Raw genomic sequence first — 12,071 nt, forward strand, 5'->3', positions numbered from 1 at the left:
CTCAGGGGTATCATGCTGTGCCACTAACCTGGAGGTGTGGGTATCCTTGATGAATATGGATACACCTCCTCCTTTTGTGTTTCAGTCCATTTTCTGTGGCCGAAATGTGTGGTATGAGTTGTAGCCCAGTAGTGCTGGAGTGCTCTCTGGAGCCTTGAACCAGGTTTCAGTTACTGCACAGATGTCAACATTCTCCATACTTAGGAGTGCTTCGAGCGCATGCATTTTGAGATTTAAACTCCTGTAATTGAATAACATAACCCTTATTTTTTTACTTGTGCTGTTTACGGAAGGGGATTTGAATTTTGAGCCTTGCCTAAAAAAGGCACTATGGGGGCAGCAAGAGCCTTGGCCAGTACTCAAAAGCCAAGGGGTGACAGGTGCAAGCCATCTCTTGTGAAGCAACGTGGCTTGTCGAGCATGTCATCCCAGGCTGACAGACACAGGATCCCCTTTGAATGACACCAGAAGCTTAGCCAATTGTTGAAATTGATCATTTTTTTCTTTATACTCAGGTATCATTCTTGGTGAGGGCAGGGTGCTACTCAGGGTCAGGATCATACCCACCTGGGCTACATGATCAGAGAGCTCTTCCATGACTCTTTTCATGTAGTCCAGGGAAGTACGTCTCAGGTCATTCACACCAACATGAACAATGACAGAGTCTTATTTGTATTTGTTCTGGAGTGACCTGAGTGCTTGTGTTATGTGGCGGATTCTGGCTTCCAACAGGCAGCTAACAGTAACCTTCTCCTTGTCCAGTCTAGTGAGTGGGGTGTCAGTGTGCCTGACTATTGAGTCACCTATTACTAGTGTGTTAGGTATGTTATTTCGCCTTAAGGGCTGTGATTGTGCGGCACATTGATTTTGTGTTTTATGTGTTGTCTGGTTTGTGACAGGAGGTGCAGGTTTTGTGGGTGTCTTATAAAACAATCCACTGGGTAATTGTTTGTTTTTTGTGGGCGTCTGCTTTGGAGCTCTCTGATGCTTTTGCAGGTTTTTATTTAGAGCCTCCGAGTATGATTTTATGTATTTATGTGTATTTTTTGCCAGTGCTGTTTTAGTAGGTCTATGTGAGGCTGGAGGTGTGGTGCAAGTGTTAACCTTCTCCTCATGACTGTCTGTTCCATTCTTGGGTGGAGATACCTTAGCCTCCAATTTGGCTGTATAATTGCATCTCTCGCATATGTTAGTGTTTTGTGGTAGGAGGAGAGGGCTGTCTGTGTACATGAGGCAATTGCAGCATTGCCTCAGGATACCCAGATTCACCAGCTGGACTGGAGAGTACACCTGACGTTGCCCTTTGGTCATGCCTGAATAGTAGGGTGAGCTGCTTAGTTGCTTGGTTGGTGAGGGGTGGATAAAGAGCCTTGCCCTGCTGGGCAGTCAAGTGTCGGGGTATATTAGTGCTTGCTATTAGGTCTGAGCAATTGCTGAACTGTAGGATGCTTTTTGAGTGCTTAGGTTGAGAGTTAGACTAGTTTCAAGTGAAAAACTGAAGAGGAGACTTCATGGAGCCGGGAATAATTTTACCTTAGCTGCCCGGCGCACAAAACCGTGCAAAAGCGTTTTTTAAACTACTAACTTCTGGGCTGGAACCACTCCTCCAGGGACAGATGGCTGCTCAAAATTTCCTTGTCTCACAGGTGAACAGAGAAACTTCCCTCTATCCAAGTAAGGTATGGGCAACTCAGAAACTTGTAACACAGCCCTGAATTCAGCACTAGGTGAAAATTGGACTATACTAGCTTAGAAAGTGAGAAACAAGAAATTTTTTTTTTTTTAAAAAGATAAGGCAAAACCAGTAAAAAGTACACTTAAAACAGATTTAAACGACTACAAGCGATCAGAAAAGGCTATCTCACTTTAACGATTTTCGACCTCGCAAATGCTTTATTGTTCTGAATTTCGACAATATGATTCTGCATTATGATAGCTTTACGTTCTGACTTTCAATTATTTGATAGTAAATTGATAAATATATATATATATATATATATATATATATATATATATATATATATATATGCAATATGGGGGCATACAGTTAGTTATTTATACTAGTAGAGTTAAGCATTATTAATGTGTACATTCCAGTAAATATTGCTTAATGTTTTACGTATTCATTGTCACAAATTGGCAGTGTGTTGCACATGCAGTCTTTATCAATGTCTTTATGTCAGTAGTTTTTCTTTGTATGGCTAAGTACATTTATTACTTGTTATTATCTTTACCAATGTAGCCCAAGTTGTGGTTGAAAAAGGTCCTGGGACCAGTTCACTTTCCTGGTTACCAAAGTATAAATAAATATGAAACAGAAAAAAGGATAACATGACAGAAATAATTAAGGAATTAGTAAAGCACATTTTCATTCTGCATTCTCCATGAGAAAGAAAAAAACTTCCCACTGAAGGCACTGGGAAGTAGCAGACAGGCTTAGATTGGAGTCCTGTTGCTGTAAATGTGCAGCAACGACAATTTACTGTATCGAGAGTTTTCACACCTCAACATGAGAATGTGGGGGAAGATCTCTCAATTCTTTTAGAACTACAAAATAATCCATTACAAAATCCTGCTATTTGCCTACTTTCATTTGCTAGAAGTAGCTTACAGATATTTATAGCATAGAAAAAGCTTTGACAGACACAAAACAAGGCAGAGTAAGAGAAACATAGAAGTAGCTCTGTTGGAAAAGGTATGTTTAGATGACAGTGCTTCACAGCCCTGCCATTCTCTCTTAATGGCATGAGAAAATACCACCACTTTGTTATGTCTAGCATGACTCCTATAAAGAGGACTTGAAATGTGTTCTGGGAAGAAGGAATGAAAGCAAGAAAACAAGATCACAGTATCAAGGCAGGCACCATCATCTGCCATTTTGAGGGAAACACATTAAAATCACAAAAGAAGCACTTGGAGTGATTTTGAAGAATTAAAATAGCTCTGAAAACAAATATACAATGAACAAAACATGTATTTTGAGTTCTAAGGTGGGGTTTTCCTTTAAATAAAACCTCTCCAAACCTCAAAGATCTCCAAAACTATTAAATCGCTATGCCTACTCTCAGCAGTCACTGAAACACAAATCAAAAACAACACCTAACACTACACATAAGGCTGCACCCAATTATCCCCTAAGAGCAGAGACATAAGGCACTCTAATATTCAACCTAGTACTCTTGTTATAGAGGATTTTATTGTATGGCATACAGATACTCCACTCACCAGGCTAGAAAAGGGTAAAATAACGGTTTGCTGCCTATCTATAGCTAGAATTTGAAGTCACTGCACCACAGTAGCAATATGATTCTGTCATAGTCTATGGAGTGCAAATGACCTGAGGCATACCTCACTGAACTATATGACAATGGCTGTTATGGATCTCTCTCTGAATATGTGTCACAGGCAGGTACATGCCTAGCACTGAGCAGGATTCTCTGATGTAATTCCTTATTGTAGTGTAGACATTGTAGCTTCTCAAAGTAAGCTGAGGAAGGGTTTGTAGGGGGGGGGGGATTGGGTAGAAAAGGATGATGCTAGAGATTATCCAGACATGAGAGAGAGCACAGATTATGAGGTGGTCAGGGAAGAAGGAAATGTAGGACCAGAAACTATTAAAACTAGTTAGCCTGGATTATTACAGGAGCAAAGCCAGTTGTCATTAAGATCATTTTTAAGAATCTTTTTGAAGTGGTATTTGTGTTGGTTCTGATGCTGTGAGGTAGTGAATTCCAACTTGTTGCTACATGATGAGAAAATACAGAGTCCCCTGCCGTATTAGTGGATTTGGACACGTAGCAGAGATTTATTTGTTGAGTGAAGACTTCAATTTGTGGTATGGGGCTGGAGAATATTTAGAAGGGCAGGGTTTTCATCAAGTTGATATACTAGTTTGTGTGCTAAGGTCAATTGGTTATGAGATAGAAGTTGATGGAGTTCTAACCAGGAGAGTTGTTTTAAGGAGGGACAATGGTGGGCATGATGTGGGCAGTCAGATGCAAATTTAGCTATTTTACTGTAGCATGTTTCAAGTTTAATTAAATCTGTCTTTTTAAGGTTGGTGAGAATTGGGGAAGCATACAGAAGTGTTGATAGAAGATGGGTTCTAGTAATGGCAACCACAGAGGTGTTACACACTTTTTATTTGTGTAAAGAGTACCCATTTTTGTGAACTTTCTTAATTGTTTGAACTATATGTAGGTCATATGTTAGGTTGTTATCTATTAGTACTCCTAGTAGTTTTGTTTGTGAATCAATGTTAATTTTAGTATTATTCCTAGCTGTGATGCAGAAGGTATTGGGGGGAGAGTATCTTGTAAGTTGGAAGATCATGCGGTTTGTTTTACTGAGTTTATGGCATTACTCTGGGGATCCAGTATCTATCAGTATGGAAGGACATGATAAATACACCACTTTACTTTTCCAGAGAAGGTCTATTCCTATCTGCCCTGTGCTTTTGGTTATTGGTTACAACTTTGTTTTCTTACAGACTTTTTTTTGGCAATGGCAAAATGACAAAACTACTAGCATAGCAAAAAAAAAATGCCTTAAGGTGTTACTGCTCAGTGCTATGAGCATAAATAGGAAACTCCACACCCTACAAGCTCTCCTCACTCTGGAGAATGTAGACATCTGTGATGTTACTGAGTCTTGGTTTAAAGCCACAGAAAATACTCCAGCATTCAAAGTCTACTGTGCTTTCCACACAAGATAGAGGTGTCTTAGTATACATTAGCAGCCAATACAACTCTAGGTTAAACAGGATGATGCTCTGGAGTTCATCCACGTCCAAGTCTCAATAGACAAGGTTCCTACCATGTCCTGGCCAGGTACAGGTTGCCCAGTATGACCCACAAAGATTACAACTCTTACCTAGATCTACTAGACATGCTTACCATCAACCAAATACCTTATTTATGAAAGATTTTAACTACCCCTCTATAGACTGGGAAATATACATTGCCTCTCGCTCGCAGGCACAATTTTTCCTGGACATTGTCAAGACAAACACTAAGGACCTGTAGTGGACACTCCAACCACAGGATCACTCAAATTGGACCTATTATTCATGCACCCCACCCTCATCTCCACCCCCCTTGTCACATCCTCATTGATGAAGTCAGTCCACAAAAGCTGTTTTTCAATAAATAAAAAATCAACCCAGAAAACCCAACTAAACTTGCAACAATTAGGAACTATACTAAAGCAAAATACATCTTATTAAATGATTTGTCAAAATTCACAGCTACCTATGCAGAATTATTTGCAGGAAACCTGTAAAAACATGTAAATGGCTGTATTGAAGCTGTCATACCTTCCAGAAATAAGTCCAGCTTTAACACCGTAAACAAACCCCACTGGTGAAATCCTTACTTTAATAGGGTATATAACAAAAGAAAAAGGTCATGGCCAAATTCAGAAAGAGCAACTCTCATAGACACAACAGCTCTCTCATTCAAATGAACCAAAAACTGAGAGGTCAAATAAAGTCCAACAAGCCCAGTTATGCAGTCAGGATAGCCACCCACAATAAGGACAATCACAAGGTCTTCTTCAGCTATGTCAGGAATCTTAGAGGTAATACTCTGCAGTGTGCAGAACTGGTGGCAAATGGCACAGCCTTCTCTAGCCAGGGGTACATAGCAATTTTGCTGGCTGATAAACTTAGATATAACTTCATCCCCAACTCCTTGTCACTACCCCTTGAGAAATCCCTTCTCAAGTATCCGCCCAGCTGTTAACATGAGTAGGTCCTAGAGGTGGTCTCTAAGGCCAAAAACACTGATTCAATGGACTACAACAATATCTCCAGTTACCTCCTGAATAGCCCAAAATATGACCAAGCAGGACCATTTGAGTCACTCTTCAACTATATCCTTAAAACAGGTTACATGCCACGTGAATGGAGGTCCACAGCAGTCATCCCTCTTCATAAGGGTGAGCCATCAACTGACCCCAGGAACTACAGACCCATCAGTCTGTCAAGTCTAATATGCAAAGCCATGAATTGAATTATCATGAAAATGATCAAGAAGGGCATTGGCAACATACAAATACTGGACCCATCCCAGTTTCGTTTTGTTGAGGGGAAAATGGTGCATACCACCTACCTTGACCTAGCCAAAACATTTGATACAATACTCAGGCATTTAGCAAACTCTCAGAACTAGGTATAAATCCCTACATAACTCACTGGATTGCCCTTATCAGACCCATCATTGGTAAAATGCCCTCTCCCACTTGCAACAGGTGGAATGCCCTCAAAGGCTCCTCACCTGGAGAATCCAGGGTATGAATAACTTGTCCTGCACAGAGCACCACAAGGTCGTACCTCTGTACTTAGTTTCCTACAGGTTACTGAGAGGCTATCTATACCTAGCATATATGGCAACTTTGGATCCAGCTCTGATGGATCTCTTGCACATCCACAAGACAAGCAGCAGAAGCACTAGATCCAAGGACCTGAACTTTTTCTGTGACATAAATAGAACCTGCTTGAGGGACTGATATGTGTCTCAAAGGATCCCCTTGTTATCGAATAAGTTGTTTTTCATCTATGTGAACCAGAGTTCATCCCTGACCACGTGCAAAGGAAACCTTGATCAATGGATAGGAAACACAGATTTATGCTGGTCTAGCTCCCATGTCTCTGCTGGACAGGGGTTGATAGCAAGTAAATTAATCCACAACTAACACACCTCCTCCCAACACTTAGCCACTTCTTTACAAACATACCCCACCATACAGGTGTTCAAAGAACACCGGGACAAAACTAGGTTGGGTTGTACAGCCAGGCTTGTAAAGACCTTGTTAGCCTAGTATGGACCTATGGACCTATATGACTATGGATTGTGTTAGAAACTGATGAAGGATAGGTAGTAGACAGAATGAGTATTTGTCATACTTACAGTCTATGTATCCTTCTGGCTAATTACTAACCTTAATATACATATTTTATTCACAAGACATAATAGCTCATTGTTAACTGTATGTTACCATCATAGCCAGACATTATGTTGTCAGTTAAGAATGGCCTTACTTTGATATCAAGTATAATATATTAAAAGCCAAGAAATTACCAAGCTACCTGCAACAGTCATCTAGAGAGAAATGCTGATACTATTTGCCAGTAATATAGTTTTTTATTAGTCTCTGAGCAAAAGCAGCATCTGTATTATTCATTATATGATTAGCACACTGAAAAATGTTACCTTATGACTTTATATCTGTGCATCTACATAATGAAAATATAATTTGTCTAATATACTGAGAAGGTTAGAGAAACAAGCACATAAAGTAAATTCAAGAAGTTAATCTGATAAGCATGTCAACATTCCTTATCATAGAAAACACAGGACAGTTTACGTATCAAGATGAACTTTGTCATACTCTGATTTCCTCTTTTGTGGTATACAAGGCCGTATAATGTCGATTTTACTTTTATCTCAAAGCAAATCCTGCTGACCAGCACTGTAGAAAGATATGTGGTTAATGTCTGATGAGCTATAGTCATACCATTCTTCATGTCTGATGTTTACTAATTTCACTGCTCCTTAGGGTTAAAGACAGGTATGCTTGATTATATATTTGATATAACAGCAGTGTGAGGCCAGCACAGAAGAAATCAACTATTACAAGCATTCTTGTGCATTCAATAGCTACCGAATTCTTCATTTCTGCACCCCTCGTCTTAGTTACATCTGATTCAATGATATTTTAAAACAAGAATTTCCATTTTTAAAGTCTGCAAATTTAGAACCTGATACTGTATATATTCTTCACATACATCATGCATATACAAAAATTAATCTTTTAAATTCTAAAAAAGTTTGTGATATAAAGATTAACTGTAATGAAAAAAAAAAAACAGCCTCTGATTACCTATAATTTATAAGTTCCCAGTTAGAAACTGTTCGTAAAAGTAGGGTTCATGACATAGTTCATGACTATGAATGTTTCAGATTAATCAAGATATCATTAGTTGTGTAACAGGCCATCTAAGTGTAAGCAAGCTTTGTTAATAAACTGTATCAAGGTGACTGCTGATATCTTTTCTTGTGAAAGAGCGCTAAGTACCAAATTTCTTGGTGATGTTTGTTTACACAGTCACAATACTTCTGAAGTTATTGCAGGTAGGGACTGAAGACACAGTCTTCCATTTTGCACATGTTTTTACCTCGTTTAATAGAAATATAGCCCTCTTCACCCCATTTCCATCTCCAGCTGCAACAAGGAAAATATTAATATAATGCATTCAAAAGCTCACCATTCTGGCAATAAATATATTTTCGTTTCAGACCTCACTTTCAACAGGCATTCCAGTATATTACTGTCATATTAATGCTTTCAGTTGTATTTTTCAACTATTTGATTACCCACTTAAATTAAACTAAATATGCATTGAAAGGAAGCTTGTCTTCAGGCTTGACTTACTGGAAAGACAGTTTACAGAAAAAGTTGAAGTATACCAAAAGTAACTAAAACCGATGCATTGTTTATCCAAATCGGTCTTAATAGCAAATCCAGTAGAAAATAGTGGAAATGTAATTGCTGACTTAATTTACATAATGTTTAATGACTGATTAATGAGAGAAAAAACTGACGTCAACTAATCATTGAACAAGTATTACATCCTGCCGTCTCCTGTTTCTTAAATGAAAAACTATTTCAAACTTGGTGACAGGAATTAGAAATTAAGTTCTTCAGGTGAGCTACATGAATTTGTGGACTATTTTTACAAATGGGGCCAGGCAGTGTTCATCGAATAACTGAACATATATTTTGGTTCATAGGTTGGTACTAGGCTATCAGCCTTAGGGCTTATACAAGCCTAGCCATAACAATTCCCTGGCTATTTCTTCTCACACTATTTACTTCCCTGGACCCCTGTCTAGCAGGGTGACTGACGTGATCCCTGGGGTGAATTTCCTTTCTCCCATCCAATCATCAAGGCTCCTTTTGAAGAGGGCCAAAGAGGCACTCTGCTTGACATGTATGGGCAATCTATTCCAGAGTCTGGGGAGTCTCTGGGTCAGGAACCTATCCCTCCACCATGTTTTGTTTATTGTGATGACAAGGTTTAGATCCCTGGAGCATGTGGCTCTGAGGGATTGGGATTTCTTTAAGTGTAGCATGTCCAACAGCTCTGGGTTTGACATGGCCTTGTATGTTAAGCAGAGATCACCTCTGAGTAGACGATATGCGACAGAGTATAGCTGGAGTTTTTTAAGGTGGTCAGCGTATGGCATCTGCTTTGGGCTTGTGATTCTTTTAGTGAGGTATTTCTGCGGCCTTTCCAGTTGTTTCAGATGACTTGAGAGGTACATACCAAATGGGGCGTTGTATTCTATAATGGGTCTAAAACATCGCAACCTATTAAAACATATGGCCAAGTTGTGGCTAAGGACATTAAAGCTACAGGTACTTCTGTTTTACCAGACAGGCGAACTGTTAATGTTGAATATAATAAAAAAAGTTACAATCTAAAGGAATTTTTTGATAGAGATTGTAATTTTGATAATTTAAATGAAAAATTAACAGACAGAAATGACACTGTTTGCAAAGGTACTTTAAAAGACATTATCTACGCTTTTGGTAAAAAATTGAATACAACTCATGTTGCTAAAGTAGTTAGGAAAACCTTCTACATTGCCCACCTGATCATGAAGGGATTCACATCTAGATCAAGGGAGGTCATCGTCCCCCTGTACTCATCACTCATTAGACCTATGATTGAGTACAATGCCCCATTTGGAATGTATCTGACCCGACACCTGCAGCAGCTGGAAAGGCCCCAAAAGTTCCTCACCAAAAGGATAAAGGGTCTCAAAAATATGTCTTATGCTGCCCGACTGAAAGAACTCCAGCTCTATTCAGTCTCATACCGCTTGCCAGAGGTGACCTGTGCCTGACATATAAGGCCATGTCAAACCCAGATTTGATGAATATGCTTCACCTCAAAAATCTAGATCCCTCAGAACCACAAGGGCGGGAGACTTAAACTTGACACGGTTATTAATAGAACATGCTGGAGGGACAGATTCATCACCCAGAGACTCCCTATGCTGTGGAACAAAATCCCGGTACATGTGAGGCAGAGCACCTCGCTGGCCTTGTTCAAGAGGAATCTTGACCAATGGATGGGAGATCGCAGATATACCCCAGGGATTACTTCAGTGTCACTGCTTGACAGAGGCACAACAAAATAATAGGCATAGTTTTATTCAAACTAAAGGGGTGGCGAAAGCCACATAACTATGGGCTAGGCTTATAAATGCCCTTGGGCAGATAGCCTAGTATGAACCTATGAACCTATGAACCTATAATGCAATTAAGCTAGATAATGCATATTTAAGTCATTGTTTATCATTGAAAATTGTACCTATGGGTTTACGGTTTCATAAAACACCTATGGGTATTGACATTACAGATATTGTAGTAAATGAATTTAACATGTTATTTGACTCATTTGGTTTTGAATTTATGAAGACTCTTATAAAATATAATGATGCCAAATTATGCAAATGTATTAGTGAGGTTGAGAAGATCAACCATTCTATTGTTCATGACTTAGCGTTTTCTGAGTGGGAAAGATTATACCACAAACAGTTTGAAACAGCTGAGTATAGGGCAAAAAAAGCCTTTGAAAAGAAAAACAGAAAACTACGCAGGGACATAGAACAGTACAAATGTCATGAGATGTACAAATGGAATCATAAGGAACAGGTTTATAACGAGAAAGAATGTAACAGGCAGGATACATCGTATTACAGAGATACATACAGACATGAGGGAGATTTTTTTCAGATGCCAAGGAAAGGGCAATCAGCAAAATGGAAACAAGGGGGGAGATGGAAGAAAAAGTTTTAAATTCACTTCAGATAAGTCCAGCACCTGTTAGTATTGACCAGTTACATTCTACTGGAGAGAATGTAGTACATTCCATCAAGCAGGATGGAGTTGTTTATGAATTTAATAATTTTAAAATATTTAATTATAGTAGCACTCGATTAGAGACTACTCACTTCACCTTGTTATCCAAGGGTATGAAATTTGTCCCAACCACCAACTTTAACCTAGTAGATAGTCTTAGTGAATTAAAACTATACACTAGAAAGTTAAATTTGGCTGTTCAGTTCAAACAGAATTCAGTCCAATCTGGACAGTATAATAAACTTAAGAAAAAAAGTTGTTACATCCCTAATAACAACATATATGTACAGAACTTTGAAAAAAAGTCTTCCAAAGATTTATATGAATTAAATAAGAAAGTCACAAAGACTAAGTTTAAAAGAAATTTAACATATGACGAATACACACTTTTGAAAGAGTTGAGAACAGATAATAGTATCCGTATTATGAAACCTGATAAGGGAGGAGGCATGGTAATTTTTGATGCCTTCTCATATAGTACTATTATACATGACATACTGCACAATTCAGGCAATTATACAGTTACATCTTTGAATGAGGTTCATATAGCATATAGAAGAATAGATATGTTTTTGGAAGATTATTTTCTTGAGCAAAGAATTAGTGAAGAATTATATAACTTTATGAAAGTGGAAGATCCTGTTATGGCCACAATTGTAGGCATCCCCAAAATCCATAAGGATATTCTGAATCCACCATTTCATCCTATAATTTCAGGAAGCAAATCTAAAACTTTTCCTATGGGTGTTGTAATAGATACTTTATTAAAGCCCATTTATTCGGACATCCCACATTTAGTTAAAGATTCCTGGGAATTTTTAAAAAATTACCCAGTTAATGTTAACAGTCAAGATATATTATTTACATCGGTGGATGTTGTAGAGTTGTTTTCAAGTATCCCTTTAGCACAAGGTATGACCGCTTTTACTAACAGTTTGAGAAAACATACTACTATGTCTTGGGACAAGATCAGTTTACTAGTGGAACTTACAAGTATTGTACTTGAAAATAATTACATTTACTATGAAGGGGAAATTTTCAGGCAGACCAGAGGGGTGGCTATGGGGGCGGCTTGTGCCCCCATTTATGCCAACCTGGTCTTACTGGATTGGGAGGAGAACAGCATCTTCAATAGTAGA

Source organism: Protopterus annectens, chromosome 1.part1 (genome assembly GCF_019279795.1).
Source record: "Protopterus annectens isolate FY-2018-M chromosome 1.part1, PAN1.0, whole genome shotgun sequence".
In the NCBI taxonomy this organism is placed as follows: Eukaryota; Metazoa; Chordata; order Ceratodontiformes; family Protopteridae; genus Protopterus; species Protopterus annectens.